This window comes from Myodes glareolus, chromosome 4 (genome assembly GCF_982192425.1).
Source record: "Myodes glareolus chromosome 4, mMyoGla1.1, whole genome shotgun sequence".
Classification (NCBI taxonomy): domain Eukaryota; kingdom Metazoa; phylum Chordata; class Mammalia; order Rodentia; family Cricetidae; genus Myodes; species Myodes glareolus.
Window position 1 is genome coordinate 47324373 of NC_142029.1, and position 17467 is coordinate 47341839.

Sequence of the window (17467 nt, forward strand, 5' to 3'; positions counted from 1 at the left end):
TTCCTGAGGAGGTAACGTTAGAACTGATGCCAAAACTCTGGTCACGGTTCTCGAGCTCCAGGGGGAGAGGTACTCCCACAGAGCCATGAATGAGAAGGGCAACTGTCAGTCAGAGAGGCACAGTCACTGAGTGTGAACTTTCATGGTACGCATGTCTTTATGACCTTTTTTTTTTAATTGACTGCAAAATAATTACAAAGCCACATAAATCTTTCCCAGGAGTTGAACACATTCCAACACCAAAATGAGCTGCCACCTTCTGTGGGGGAGTATGAGAAAGTGACCGCGAGGCCATCCATAAGGCAGGCATTCTGGCTTCATCCCCCTACCTGGAATCACGGATCCATGGAGCTCTTGGCTTCCTCCTGGCATGCTTTTAACACGTTGTGCCATACACGACCCCAACACCAGAGTTTCGCGTTATATGGACACACTCTCCTATACTCTTACCATCCTAGGCACCAATATTCCTGTGCTTAATAGTGACCCCACACCAAAAGTCCTGGAATTTTACCCACTCTTCTTGACAATGCCTCAGAAAGATGTTGATCTTCCCTTAGACAAGCATCATGGTCTCTCTCATTTGTAGGACCTAGATTTAAATATATACATACTTACATAAAAGTAGAAGAGGGCTGTGAAGAGAAGAAGCAACCTAAAGAAAGGAGGGTAAAAGGAGAAGAGAGGGGAGTAGTGGCAAGAAATACAAAATAGTCTGTGTTTTCTTTTATATGCAGGACACAAATCTATATATGATATATGACATGAAAACAAAAAGGAAACTATTGTGGAAAAGGTGAGAACCAGTGATGGGGGAGGAAAAGCAAAAGTTGGGAAAAGGGTAGAGATGAATAGGGTACAATGACATATATGTATAAAGATGTCATAATGAAATATTGTGTACACTCAAAATATTAACGAAAGAAAGGTGACTTGCAACATTATTTTATTTCTGCTGTTTAAACAGTGCTTAGACCTTCATAATATGTGTTAATAAAGTTCCCAGTATTTACCACATAGTAACTTATTTAAGTCCGAAATTAACCCTTTAAGGTAGTTGCTAACGTTATTCCCTTGTTACAAATTAAGGAACTGACCCACTAAGAAGATAAGAAACTTTCCTGGGATAATTCAGCTGGTATGCGACCAAGCCACTCTGTGGGTGTGGGTGTGTCTGTCTGTCTGTCTGTCTGCCCAGACAGAACCCCTTCATTTATACAGCCTGATCTCAGCACAAATAAAGGTTCATCCAGAGTCGCCTTTTAGGTAATTGTAGTCTTTATCAAATGGGTGGAATCCTATTAATTAAACAGCCAACTATATATCTCTAATCCTGCTCACCCCACTCCTCTTGGCTTTCCACTCAGAATCTTCACTTCCTTATGAGTGCTGTGAACCCCACAATCCTAATGGATTTCCAGAACCCAAGTCCTTCCTTCTCATCTATCCTCCCCTTCATGTAGCTAGGAACATGATTAGTCCAGTTTGTAACCTCCATTGTCCCACCATTGCTGAGCAGGCAAAGTGAATTACCACAGCAGGTTTTAGGTGGGCTGGTCCAGATCTCCCTTTTTGGTCTCATTTCTGAAAGTTGCACCCCATCCCTCACCCCAGGCTCCAACTTTCTCCTTCCACAATCCTGACTTGCCTGCCGTCCCTTTGGGGCTTGGCTTAGCTAGGGTTTCTATGGTGTGGGAGAATTATCTGTATTCTGCCAATCATATTTTAATAAAACACTGATTGGCCAGGCAGGCAGTATAGGCAGGAAAGCCAGACAGGAAGTAGGGGTGGAGCAAAGAGACTGGGAGTATTCTAGCAAGCAGGAAGCCGCCTCTGCCAGTTCTGCCCAGACCACTGGAGAGAAAAGATGTAAGCTGCCCAGCTGAGAAAGGTACTGAGCCCTGTGGCTAACATAGATAAGAATAATGGGGTAACATAAGTTATAAGAGCTAATAAGTAGCCTGACCTAGTGGGCCAATCAGTTTATAACCTAATGTAGACTCTGTGTTATTTTCTTTGGGGTTTGCTGGCAGTGGGGTACTGGGTGGGACAGATACCCCAACAAGCCGGCCCACATGCTACATTTCTATTGCTGTGAAGAGACACCATGACCATGACAACTCTTATAAAGGAAAGTCTTTAATTGGGGCTGGCTTATAGTTCAGAGATTTAGTCTATTATTGTTATGGTGGGAAGCATGGTGGCACACGGGTCCACATGGTGCTGAAGAGGTAGATGACAGTTCTACATCTGGCCTGGAAAACAGCAGGAAGAACAAGTCACTGGGCCTGGCCTGAGCTTCTGAAACCTCAAAGCCCAGCCCCAGTGACACACTTCCTCCAACAAGAACAAAGTCCTAACCCTTTCAAATAATGCCACTCCCTGTGAGCCTATGGGGCCCTTTTCATTCAAACCACCACAGTCATATTCTACTGCGCCCGTGGAATCCACCTGCTTGGTGTTGCTCTGGGAATGTTTTCTCACTTCCCAATGCTCAGTTCAACCAGCCCCTCGCTGCCAGGTCCCCCCGATTATACTGTACCCTCTCCATCCTTGTGGCATGACTTTCTTTTTGTAGACTCTAAACCTTGCACTCAGGTTCTGGTGCCAAGAGAAAGATTGGCACGAGTGGCAAGCAGTACTTTACACAGGGGATGATTTAATGGAAATTCAAAGAACCCAATAAGTAATATTTTCCTATGAGAATATATATATATATATATATATATATATATATAGAGAGAGAGAGAGAGAGAGAGAGAGAGAGTATAAAATTCACTCTTCCGACGGTTTTATGCATGCAGTGCAGTGACATTAGCTACTCACAACTTTATGCAATTGTCACCACCTTCCTCTCCCAGAGCTTCTCATCACACCCAAACAAAAGCTCTGCGCATGAAACAGGAAGCCACCAGCCCTTGCTTTCCAGTCCTTGAAAACCATTTTTCTACATCCTCCATTTACACAAAATCACATGATATTTTTGAGGGTGTGACTGACCAAATTCACTCAGCAGAATTAAAATAAACATTTTAATAACCATAACGAATGCCAAAAATTCATGATGAGCAAAAATTTCAAAGATCAGAATCAATGATTTTTTTTTTTTACCCTTTTCCTCAGGCTCTGCTCAGCACTGATCCACCCTTTATGGAAATTTTTGAGATTTTTAAATTAATTCGGCTTGCAAAACTGTTACATTAAAATAGTTTTTTAGCTTGATTATTGTTTCTTATTGTCACTCTCTTACATTCTGCTCCCAAGGCAAAAGTGATTCACATGGGCCAGGCCCAGGCTTGGTGTTATCAAATATTTTCCAACAAAGTACAAAGCAATCTTCTCATACACAACACAACCTCTGAGCAAGTCACCTCACGGCCATCGCTGGTCCCTCTGGTGCCACTGTTGTCCTGTGGCACCACCTTCACATCAAGCACCATCTCTGGCTGCTGTCCCTAGGCCTGTGGGTCTTCTAACAGTCTGCAGTCTGGGAGCCACAAGAGGGCAGACTTTGAGTCTCATTTGCATATCCACCTGCTCTTCCACCATTGGCCTACAGGAGATGCTTAATACCTGTGTGCTGAATGAAAAGTACCTGACCCATTTTCCCATCACTAATGACTGTTTCAAGGTAGCTAAATGAGAATTCCTTGTGCCTAGCGGTTGTGTGACTTTGTAATGGGAGGAGCGCACACACATCTATTTGCCCTGGTTTGTCAGGATGTCTTACAAGGAGCGCTCTGACCCAAAGGGAACTGTCACTGAGTGGCCTATCCCAGCACAGGCCACAGCCTCCTCCACCTGGCAATTGTCCCTGCTAATATGACTTTAGGATGTGAGGTCTGTGGATCTCGTAGTTTTCAGGAGCTTCCTGGGACTTTTAAATTTCATTTTCCTCCTGAGTCAGCGTCCTTCCATGGGACAATGTTTTAATTGTGAAGAAAGAATTGCCCCACATTAACTTAATTCCAACATCCTATAATCCATATAGCTTCCAATGAAAGACTGGACAATCTAGAAAAGTCCTGGTTTTGTTGCACCTCAGAAAAGAGTATGTTAGAATTACCTGGCCTACTTCTTGCTATTGGTCCTCTGAGCAGGCACAGCCCAACTTACTTCTTTGGGCTGCCTTTACCCATGCGCTGTCTTGCCAAGCCACTGTGACAACAGAGGAAAGACATGCCCTGAAGATTAATTGTTCCAGTGTCCCTGCAGTCCTGTCTACAAGTGGCTCTGATTCCCCTGGCTGGGTCATGCCTGGCTTGCAGAACTGGCTGCGCCTCCAGCAGGATTGCCCAACCTTGTTTGGTTTCCTGGTCTTACTGCCTGTTTTGTGGTCACAACCCCAACACTAGTTTGAAGCCTCCAGCCCCAGGCTATGGGCAAGGTCCCCTGGGTTCCAGGTCTTGGCTTTATAGGCTTCTCACATTTGAATTTAGCTTGGATCTCATCGTCTGAGCTGAGACTTTTTTTTAAGTTAATGTCAGTAGAAAACAGTGTTTCTAGAGTCTGAAGTAATGGGAGTGGTTCATCCGGCACTACACTGATAGACCTTTAAGTAAAACCAAACATCACAACACCCAAGATCTGAGCTCCAGGGTCTATCACCCATCTTGGAGCCAAGCACCTTTACTCTAACAAAGTTTGCCTTGCCAGTGACCAGGGTTTTTCTTGGATCTGCTTTCTCTGTAGCTGTTGGATCACTTAACATTATAACTAGAAAATTCCTTCCTTCCTTGAAGGATGCCCGCTGCTCCCTGAGGTTTCTCCTTCTCTCCTGTTTCCATAAACAACAATAGTCAGTCTGAATGTTAGTATCAACTAAGAGTAGCTGCGATCAGGTAGAGCTCTCAAGCTCAGGATGGCGACGGTGGTCTTACAACCACCACACTGTCTCCTTTCCCGGCACTTTACGAGGAACTCTGAATTGAAAACATCTAGACTGCTCTTTCCAATGTGAGGAGTGCCAGAATTAACTTACTAATGCAAAGTAAACCTGGGAGAAGAAATGGAGGTTTGAGGAAGATGTAACACCCACATTCTGGAAAGCGTGGTTGAAAAGTCAGCTAGTTCGTGAATTTTAGTCATGGAATAAATGTCCTCAACAACCGGGCCAGCAAGATGGCTCAGCCGGTGGATGCTGCTTGCCTCCGAGTTCAACAACTGAGTTCATCCCCTGGCGGTGGAAAGCAGAGAAGAAACTCTAGCAAGTTGTCCTCTGGCTTACGTACATACACTGTGGCCCAGGTAAACACACCCTCAGCCACACACCATATGCTCTCTCTCGCACACACAGGAGCAATCAATCAATAGCATTTAAATGTTCTAATTCTCGAGAGCCTCCACAAAGGCATGGAGGTAAAAACACTACCGTTCTTCCATAACTGTTCAGTGTTCAAAGGTCAAGTGGGTTTCATGGCCCTGATCCACCATCTCTTCATACAGGTTATGATTACAAATAATGAAACCAACCATCTTCCCATTTCCTTTCATTTCTTTTTCTTTATTCTTCTCTCAACAATGCATCCCTACCACAGCCTCTCCTCCCTGTAAGGTCGTACTCTGAGGAGTTTTGACCCCAATATAATTTAGGGAAAAGGGTTAACAGGAAACTCAACTCAGCCCCTACAAAACATATTTGTGCATTCACACTTTATTTCCCTTTGGAAGGATATAATATGTATATATTATCACAAAAGTAAATTTATATATCTGCACATGCCTTAGACTAAGGGGAAACAGGGGTCCCTGCTGGTTCATCCTGTGCCCTGGACTGGTCAGAGGAACTTCAGAGTGTGCCTAGTTGAGATATCAAGGTCCAGGTAGATGCAAAAATGAAGCACAGAAATACCAGAGTGGTGATGCATCTGTTATAATAACACACCAGAGACTGAAGCAGGAGGATTACTGTGAATTCTAAAGATCAGACATTGTTCCAAACAGCTCACATATAACCACAGGATGGAAACACACATACCTTTGTACACAGGCCCAGCCTCAGACAACTTTGGGCCAGCTTTATGTGTTCTCTGTCTAGAGAACAACATGCTATTCACCAGAAGAAAGACACTTGCAATCCATTCCATTCCTGATAAGCAAAGTAGTTTGACAAAGTTGTCCTGGTTATGTGGGGTTCATTTCTTTATTTGGTAGCCCAATTAACAGGGCTGTGGAACAACTTACAGGCAAACTTTTGAGTCCCTGAGACAGTAATGGTTAGTAACAAAAGCCTAAGCATCATTAGCTTCCTTCCTCCTGCTGCTCCTTTGTTCATGGTGCTATCATGAAGTGGAGACAGTTCTGAGGACTTTCTAGTAATGAGCACCTCCAAAAGGGAGGCCATGGATAGGACAAGGAAGTGTCCTCCCTAGTTTCTCAGGCACAGATACCCATCAAATTCAGAGACTGTGTCAAGGGTCCGTATCACACGCTGTGCTTCCCTGTGTGGTTTTGCTTGTGCACTCTTATCTGAGTTCTCTGGCTAGTAAAGGAAGTATTACTGAACCAACTTGTGGCCTCCACCATTCTTTCTTGGAAATCTGGTTCTCCATTGTCATCTCAGGACAGGGTACGGAGGAACAGAAAATGAATCATATCATCCTCTCCAAAGATTCTCTGAGGTAGACCACACGTCATCATCCCACACCCTGCTCCACACTTGCTTCGTGCTCTGAATACCCAAGGCAGGAGCTGGGGTCTTCTGTCGCTGTAAAATGGTCCTTTCTCGCCTTCCTGTGTACAAAGCTCGCCACAACAGCTGTGTCCTCAGAATAAGCTTCAAAAGCAAACAGCTAAATGTCGCCTCTCCTCACACACCCCAATACACACAGCAGCGCACTAATCCCTTCTACACACCTCTGTCAGGAGTTACCCACCTCTGGGCCCAGAGAGGATGCACAGTAAATGCTAAATGAATTCAGCTAAATCAAAATGAAGTGGGACAGAGGCCAGAAGATAGAACAATAAAATGAGTGGCCACATGGCAAGGACCAAGAACTCAGAAAGACCTACATAGGCGCTCATAATTAAAGTGAATGGCTAAAGATGTAAGATGCCAGTCCCTAAGAGAAAAATCTGCCCACACTTGCCTGACATTTCAAGCCACGCCCAAAAGCCATGTAAGCCCCAAGTACATCTAGTTTCCAACATAGGGAAAGCTTTGATGAACTTGTGTAGAGTCACAAGAGAATGGGTAATTATTGAAATGAAGAAAACCCAGTACTCACAGTCTCTTTGAGCTACAAGAATAATCCTGCTTTATCCTGCGGGAATACTGGTTTCAACACTGTATAAACTGCCCAGGTCTCCACCCAGAATGAGGCAAAGTTGTAAGTCAGCACAGCTAAAGTAATAGCCATGGTGACCCAAGTAAATTCTCCTGGGAGAAGAAGAAACAAGCGTCTGGGCAGCAGACAGCAACACCAAGCTCGGGTGCAGAATCGGAGTAGGTCCAAGGGCCTGGCATTCATAATAGGCAAAGGAGGAGCCCAAAGCTAAAGAATCTGGTTCCAAGCAGACACAGTCACCTCGTAGTGCTGGGATTCAGGACCAGTAAGATGGTTCAGTGGGTAAGGGAACTTGCCACCAAGACTAAAGAGTAGATGGACAGACAGACAGACAGACAGACAGACAGACAGACAGAGACAGTTAGTTCTGGATCTCACAAAGTACAGTGAGTCACCTAACCAAAGGGCAGTATGAGGCTCCTCACCAAATTAAGAAACAGTTGTTCTTAAGTGACCCACATTTAGTGGTACCCAACAATATTGCTCCACCAATGTTGCTTTTATCTTCATTTTTATTTAAAAAAAAAACATGAAGAGTAATTCTTTAGCAGATTCTTCATACACAGGATGCCACATTTCATACGCCTTTGGCATGTCCAATGACATTGTAACGTGAGGTTGGCAGGTTTCAATATTCTGATTCTAAAGATGTTCAAACAGCCTCATTACTCAAGTCAGTTGCTGGGTTACCAATGGAGTCTGGGGCTCCTGAGCCACATCTAAAACCTCTATGGGCTGAACCCTAAAAGCCTCAATACCTGTGTGCCTGACACATGGACAGAAAACAGCATAAAGTAAACCGGTGGCTTCACTTCACGTGGGTTAGCATCCGCTCTGCTGCACTACACTAACACAGGGCTGCCTCTGCACCTGAAGAACCTGATACAGATCCACTGAGGAGCAGCACCCATCCCCACCCTCTGCCAGCAGAAAGACAGCAAAGGCGATGTTCCTGAAGGTTCATCTCGACAGTCAAGCCAGAGCTAAGGGCTTTAGGCCTCCTGTGGGGGCTCCAAAAAAAAAGAAACAAGCCTTCTTTCTCAAACAACACATATCAGAACTGAAATAGAATGTTCCTTCTTTCACAGAATAGAAAGTATGCCCCAAAAACCCACAATCCACACATGTTCCATGAAAATCTACTCACCACCACCAAAACAGAAATTCTAATTAAAACCAAGCTTTACGTGGCCTGTCTGTCTGTGTCACCCTTTCTTTAATGCTCACTGGAGTAGATACCGCCGCCACAAAAGTGCTGAGAATTTAGAGATGGCACAGTATGGCTGTCCCTGGGGTGCAGCGCCCATCAAAGATGATTCTGCTGCTTCCATTTGGCTCAGTCATTAGGAATAAATCTCTAAGTCCATCTCTGATGTCATCAAAAACAGGTTTCTCCACTGGCCTTTTTCTAAAATAGGTTCTGAAGAAAGTCTGAAACTGCCCTTTAATACTGGAAGACTCTAAAGAGGGATTGCTTTGGTAGATCAACAAATCTCTCTCTCTCTCTCTCTCTCTCTCTCTCTCTCTCTCTCTCTCTCCCCCTCTCTCTTTTTTCTCCCTCTCTCCCTTTCCTCCCACCAGTAATTGATGTTTAAAGGCAACTTGAATATATATTTAGCACAAATAATCAGTTTTTTTTAATAAACCACGGTCACATTTAGTTTCTACAGAATATTCTTCCCTTTATAACACTTTAACAACATTTTCTCTACATCCCCAGGACTCAGGGTGACCAGAGATGACAAGGGACCACTACGTTTTAGCTGTCTAAAGTAAGCATCTACTGAAAAGTTTTATTTACTACCTCTGTCACTCACTCATATTTAACACTGATAAATTTCTTTCTGGCAAAAAATTTTAAAATGTGGTATAAAAGTGGCCACTTAAAAAAGCAACTTGGCCACTGTGACACAGCTGCCTAACATTGCACTTTACTCCATAGGAAAAGGAGGCCTTAAAGAAATTCAAATTTTGGATAGATTATAAGAATTTTCTCCTCTATTTTTTCTGCTTAAACAGCTATTATTAAGTAATTTCTTAAGTGTCAACAAACAGTAGATGTATTTTAAGTTATTTGAAATGGGTTGGCTCAGAGAATATGGTTCAAGAGCTCTCTGTGATCCTTCCAGGCCCTATATTCAGTTATCATTAAAGAGTTCCCTTGAGATCTGTGGCTTTAATGCCAACCTCCTAAGCCTCCACCCGCTGGCCCCAGTCTTACTCCAAAAGGCCTGCATCATTTTCTCTTAAATATAGCAAACCATTGCCCCGGTACTCAATACCTTCTCAGTTCCCAGAATAGGCACTGGCGCTTTTCCCCTCTTGCATGTTTTCCCATGGGTTGACCACTGATAAACATCTCATCCCTTAAAACTCAAGCTTTATATCCAGTAATCATAATATAAATATGTGTGTGTATTCATATATTTTATTCATATACATATATGCAATTTACATATGCATATAATGAATTGAAATCACTGACTCATGCAAGTATTTTCACACTCACATTCATAGAAATACTATTTACAATTGGAAAAATGTGGAAACATTTTCGGAGTCCAATAGCAGGTGAATAGATCAATAAGAAATGGAATATACATGCAACAGAATGCTGTGCAACTTAAAGAAATTCTGACCCATGCAATTACATAGATAAAACTTTGGTGCATTCAGCTGAGTCACATGAACCAATCAGGAAAAAGAGCAATATGGTACCATTCTATTTGTGTGAAATACCTATGGTAGTTAAAGACATAGGAGAATCCTGGATGCCTGAGGATGGAGGGATAGGAGAAATGGGGTCCTATTTAATGGATGCAGAGTTTCAGCTTCTCACAGTGAAAGGTTTTGTAGGTAGATGATGATGATTAGTGCTTGAACTATTGAATTCAATTCAGTGGTATTTTATTTATTGCTCTACTGCTGTGAGGAAACAGCATGACCAAGGCAACTTATAACGTAACAGCATTTAATTAGGGACTGGCTTGTAGTTTCCGAGAGTTAGTCCATGATCATCATGGCAGGTAGCATGGTGGCAGGCAGGCAGGCATGGTGCCAGAACAGTTGCTGAGAGCTAACATCTGATCTGCAAGATGGAGCAGAGAGAGTGAGACTGGGCCTGATGTGGGCTTTTGAAACCTCAAAGCTCAGCCCTAGTGACACACATCCTCCAAAAAGTTCATAGCTCCCAATCCTTCCCAAACAGTTCCACTAACTGAGCACCAAGCATCCAAATATATGAACTAATGGGGGTCATTATCATTCAAATCACCATGGATGGATAGATGATAGATAGATAGATAGATAGATAGATAGATACTCAGAAATAAGGTAACTGAATATTAATCTTGAGTTTCAAAGGATGAAGAGATTCACCAATCAAGTCAGCTGAGAAGGACATGTTTGTGAGAAGGGTCACATAATTGACAATGACATTGAAAATAATCAAGATAGCAAAAATTATTATATATCACATTTTAATTTTTTTGGTAAAATGAGAACTCAAACAGCAATGTCTGTGGAAATATTCCCAACCCTATATACCATCAGGAATAAATTTGTCCTTCCACTGAGCCCCTGCTGTACTTAGCACCTTGCATAGTGGTCACTAGAATGTTCACAGGCATCTGACACTTTCCTACCTGGCACATAGTAAAATGGCATTGCCCCACTGTGGATTTCTTCAGCCAATTAGAAATGAGCAGAAATGAAGCACTTATCAAGTGCTAAGAGTTAATATAAATCACGTGTTCTTTTCCCTCTGTCAAACAGTGGCTGCTCAGTCACTTTAAGTCCCAAATTGAAGCTACTCTTCAGTGAGTAAGTAATAGCAGCAGGGGCTAAAATCTTGTTTTAGATGACCTATGCTTTAGAACTCCTTGTCACTACGACTTTACCTAAACTATCCCAACTGGCAGCTTCCTAATGCTTAGCTTAATACTTTAGCTATGAAAATTATTTGGGGAAAATGTATCATATTGATGGAGTTTACAAATTCAACAACCAACAAAATTATCAAATTTGTTTTATTCCCAGATGCAAGATGGTTCAACATACACAAATCAATAAATGTAAGGCAGCACATAAATAGAATCAAATATTAAAAACTTCATGGCTATCTTGGTAGATTCAAGAAGTGCCTTCAATAAAATTCAACATCCCTTCATGGTAAATTGCTGTAGGAGAATGCTCTTGTACACTATAAAGATTTGTCTATCGTGTTGATTTAATAAAACACTGATTGGCCAGTAGCCAAGCAGGAAGTTTAGGTGGGGCTACCAAGCTAAGAGAATTCTGGTAAGAGGAAAGGTTGAAATGCAATCACCATACAGATGCAGAGGAAGCAAGATAAGAATGCCTCACTGCGAAAAGGTAGCAAGCCACGTGACTAAACATAGACAGAGAATTATGAGTTAATTTAAGTTGTAAGAGCTAGTTAATAATAAGCTTGAGCAAATAGGCCAAACAGTTTATAATTAATATAAGCCTCTGTGTGTTTCTTTGGGACTGAAGGGCTGCAGGACCAGGTGGGACAGAAACTTCTGTCTACAGTGAGTGCTAAGTAAACTAGTTATAAAAGGACCATTGATGTAGGAGGGTCTTCTTTCTATGTGTTGCTTTCATTGGTCAAATAAAGAAACTACCTTGGCCTTTTGATAGGACAGCAGCTTAGATAGGTGGAGTAGACCAAACAAAATGCTGGGAGAAAGAAAGCAGAGTCAGGCAGATGCCATGGCTCTCCTCTTCGAGAGGGACATAGGTTAGATTCATCCCGGTACGCCACAGTCACGTGGTGATATACAGGTTATTAGGAATGGGTTAATTAAGATGTGAGAGTTAGCCAAGAAGAGGCTAGATATAATGGGCCAGGCAGTGTTTAAATGAATACAGTTTCCATGTAATTATTTTGGGTGTAAAGTTAGCCAGGAGTCGGGTTGTGGGAACGTGGCCTGCCGCTTCCCTTTTACAGACCATACCACAGCATAGTAAGAATGTCGTGCATGACCAATCTATAGCCAATACCATACTGAATGGGGAAACACTAAAAGTGCTGTCTTTAAAATCGGGTGCCAGGCAAGGGTGTCCACTTCCACCTCTCTTGTTCAATATAGCAGTTGAAATTTTAGCCAAATAAATCAGGCAATTAGGAGAATAAAAGAGACAAGTAAGAACAGAGGAAATCAACATATCACTATTTACAAATATGAGTTAATCTTGGTGCTAATATTTCCACTAAAAGTCTCTTAGAACTGATTCGGTGAAGCCACAGAACATAAAACTAGCATATCAAAACCAGCAACACAGATACTAACCTCACTGAGACAAAACAAAAGACACACACACACACACACACACACACACACACACACACCTACTCAATGAAAAGTATAAAATAATGAAAAAGAAAAAATTGAAGAAGACATTAGCCTCCCATGTTCATGGATCAGCAGATCACTATTGTTAAAATGATTTCACTAAAAGTGATTTAAAGATTTAATACACTCCTCGAAATTTCCATGTTTTTTTATTTTTTTATATATTTATATATATATATATTTATATATTTTTTATAAAATTAGAAAAAAAATCCTAGAATTCATATAGTAGCACAGAAGGCCCCCAAGCAGCCAAATCAGCCATGAGTGAAAGGTTTGATTCTAGAGGTGCCACAATTCCTAATTTCTAAATATATTACAGAGATACACTGTACTTTTGCCAAAGAAAACAAAAATGCCTGTGGAATAGAAGACCCAGAAATAAAACCGCATAAATATAGGCACCTGGTCCTCAACAGGGGGTGGCAAAAATGCACATTAAATATGGTCTTTCCAATAAAAGTTGCTGGGAAACAACAGAATCCTGAAAATAGATCCTTTATCTCACACCCAGTACAAACGTGGACTCAAAGCGGGCTCCTAATCTAAGAATGGAAACTTTGAAGCTGCAGATCGAAACCACAGGGGAAGCATCTGAAGAGACTGACAGAGGTAACGATTTCTTGAAGATGATTTCAGAAAAGGCAGAATTGGTTTATGGGATTGCATTAAATTAACAAGCTTCTTCACAGCAAGGAAATGATCGGCAGAGTGAAGAGACTGCTTACAGAACGGGAGAAAATATTTGTCAGCTGTTTAGCAGACATGGGACTAATAGTCAGAATACAAAATATACATAATGAACTCAAAAAATCCAACAATGAAAGAATAAGTACCCCCCGCCAAGAAAATAATAGTAACCCAATCTATGAATGGTAGGATGGTCTGAATAGAAATTTCTCAAAAGAATGTGAGCCAGCGAGATGGCTGGTGGATAAAGGTGTTTCTATCCCCAGGACATACATGGTAGAAGGGGAAAAACAGCTCCACAAGTTGTCTTCTGACACACACACACACACACACACACACCATCATACATTTGCATGCATAAATGTAACTTTAAATAATATGTGTAAATGGAGCTGGGAATGGAGTTCAGCTTGCACACTGCTTGCCTAGCACTTACAGGTCCCTGGGTTCAGTTCCACACTCAACCTTTATGGAGTGTCGCAGCACATGCTTGTAGTTCCAATACTGGGGAAATGGAGGCGAGGTGGTCAGAAGTTCAAGACCTTCCTCCAAATTCATACCAAGTTTAAAGCCACTCCAGACACATGAGACCCTGTATTTTAAAAAGAACTATGTGCAAATGAGCAATAAATATATCATCTTTAGCCATGAGGGAAATGTAAATCAAATCTGTTAAGATTCTATCTCACGCTGGGAAGATGGCTCAGAGTTTAAAAGCACTGACTACTCTTCCAGAGGACTCAGGTTCAATTTCCAGCACCAACATGTCAGCTTACAACTGTCTGTAACCCAGTTCCAGGAGACCTAACATCCATAACAAAACACCAATGCTCACAAAAATAAAAATAAAATATTAAATAAATTTAAAATAAATAAATAAATAAGAGTCTATCTCACTCCAGTCATGGATATTATCCCAAAGTATAAAAAATTAAAAAATGCTATTTGGACATAGGTAAAATGGAAACTTTCCTTACACACTGTGGGAAAATTATATTGTACATTAGTATATCTTCTATGGAACTCAGTCTGGAAATTCTTCATAAAACCAAAGCAAAACAATCCTATAATTCAGCTGTACCATTTCTGGGTAATATCATAAGGGAATGTGCCACGGACCGGCTCAGGGGAGCCACTCAGACCGTGGGAGAATCAGGGCGAAGGCTCAGAAGAATTCAGGAATCGGCGAGGAAATGACAGACAGATACATTCAATGTGGTTGAATATGCTGCTGCAACTTTACTTCAGTCAGCGTAAGGTTTATATTCTTTTACAATCAAAGAACTTGGTAAAGGCATACATCATCAGATCATAAAATAGAAACAGCATAAAACAGTTTACAAAGAGAATCTTTGAAAATGCTTTGAGTTGGGTACAAGGACTTTTGCTCAGTCTGTACCAGGTAGCTGGCTGGGCTAGGTGACCTTGTGCTCAGAATATCTTGGGTGGGAGAGGGAAAGGCCACTATCTTCCTGGGAAAACTTTCTGCTAGGAAATTTCATGATCTCAAACTTCTCTGAAACTTATCTTACACCATTAATCTCAACTCTCCTCCCTCCCCGACTCTCAGGCTCAGATGTTGTTATCAGCCTAGGTCTTTTCGGGTCATAAGGAAGGCTTCATAGGCCTCCTGTTTGTAACTGCACGTATCTCCCCAGGCAAATGCCTAGTGGGGACTGCTGCAATTGTTTTTCTGCAGAAGATTTCCAAGGTTTCTCCTAGTAAGATTAACTCCTTTTGCTCCACATCATTAAGAAATTATCCTAACGATGACCCCCAATTCCCAGAACTGGCTACTTCTTTAAAGGCTTTAATGAATGGTGGGGCAGAGCTCAAAATGTCCTTAGCAGTCTTGTTTGTATCTGCAACTTCCTGGAATAGTCTGATCTGTTGGCAAGATGCAAGAATCACAAAGAACAGAAAGACAAGGAAAAGACAGATATATCGGCGCCAAGGGCAGCGAGGTCGAGTCAGTGCAAATGGCGACTCAGGTGGCATCATGACCACAGCTGATTGCCAAGGAACAGCCTGGGACACAACTCCGTGGAGCGCTAGCCCCAATCTTACGGCAACAGTTCGTCCAGTCAGCATTTCTGCTACACTGGCGTGACAGCCATGGATGTAGCAGGAATGAAAACAATCTCCAGGAGAGATACATGCAGATGGGTAGGGTGGTGCACACTTTTATTACCAGCATTTGGGAGCCAGAGACAGGAGGCTCTCTATGAGTTCAAGGCCTGCCTGGCTACATAGCAAGCCCCAGGACAGACAGGACTGTTTCTATAGTGAGCCCCTGTCTCGGACAGAGAGGCAGAAGGAGGGAGCTTCAGTATGGGCTGTTGTAGCTCTAGTCACCATAACCTAGAATAGAATCCTCCAACTTCTCTACCAGCGAACGAAAGGAGAGAGAAAAGATGAAGTACGCAAACACAGTGGTGTATTCTCCAGCTGCCCAGAACAAAGCCATGCAATCCACAGGAAAGGGGGGTAAGAAAGTCATTTGGGAGGTTGGACCAAAGCAAAGCACACATCTATATGCACGGAAATGGCACCATGAGACCCACTAATATGTACAACTAATTACATTTTAGAATATAACACATTGGTGACTTAATTAAACTTGATTTGTGAGCAAAGGTAAACACTTGTTGGTCAAGAACAATACAACAGTGAATCTTTAGTACCAGCTCCAGCCCTTTCTAACATTACTAATTAGAATAATACTCTGTGTTCTTTTAGCTACTAGAGTTTGTTATACACTTTACACGAGTGATTTTATTTAATAATTGCAATAATTTCACAGCTGGTAAACCTAAGACTTAGCAAAGAAATGAATGTTACCAAGACCATAAAGCAAGAAATGGGCGGAGGCAGGATTTAAAACAGCTTTAGTCGTTTCCAAGGACTAAGCCTGTAAACCAGAGCCCAGGAGACTTTCCAAGACCTAGGAACAATTTTAAAGGTTAAAATGAGAAAAACAAGTGAATTCGGTGAGGCAGAGGATCGTTCTCTCATGCGGTTGGCAAGATACACGGTCATGTGTTTGGAAAGTAACTGGAAATACGATCTATGTGTATGTTCTCTCCTGCCAATCAGTCCCTCTGGGGAATCTACTGCTACAAAAAATTAAAGACACTGGTAAGTACAAATGTTTGTACATGGAGATTTTTAATAGTAAAAATCTGGATATGAAAGCTCAATATTTTAGGGGGAATAATGTTCAATGGATTCCTACAAGGGATGGTTAGGTGGCGATTAAATGCAGTGAACGTGATCCACATTCATGTTGCTCAGACATCCAAGAAGTACGGCCGAGTAAGCACAATTTTTCCGTCCTATTTGCAGTATAATTAGTATTAAACACGTCCAGAGAGCTCAATAGCAAGGACAGCAAATGGGAACGTGGGTTCCTATGTGGACAACGGTTACTTCCAAACACCCGTACAGATCACCCTCCCGCCCGCGGGAAGGGCCATCTGTTCCTGCCTGTCTGCACAGCTGTTGGTGCCAAGGATAAACAGCAGCCACCGTTTACTTGGTTAGCTTGGGGGGAATGAGAGAGCAAGGGTAAGAGAATATCCTTCACCTGTTCTTAAAAACAGATTTAGACTGTTTGATAGGATTTCATGACCTAGACATATAGTTTAGGGTTTGTTTGTTTGCTTGTTTTTAAGTGGTATAATGGTGACTAATTGCCTTTTCATTCCTCTCCTTAGTACAATGATTGTTGCCGGACCAGTTCAGCCTCACTCCCGGTCCCCAGTATTAGACTCTGCCCTCCGAGGAGGACAGTCACTTCGGGAGGGGGTGGTTGCTCCTCCACAACCCCCCAGCTCCAGTTCCTGACACTAGGCCTAGGTTTTCTTTGTCTTGCTCTCCCAGATAAGGCCCAACACTTGCTCAAAATCAAACCAATCAGCATTCTGGCTCAAAGAGAAGGGCTCCTAAGGCCCCACCCCTAGCTGAAGAATTATTGGCAATTGGCTTCCATGTGAGAAGGAGGTATTTTTCTTCAAGGGCTTGACCTCTGGCAGGTGCCCACGCTACGATGGAGACCTCCACACTCATGCACATGTAGGCAGAACTCACTGCGTTGAGAAAGAGAGAGAAGAA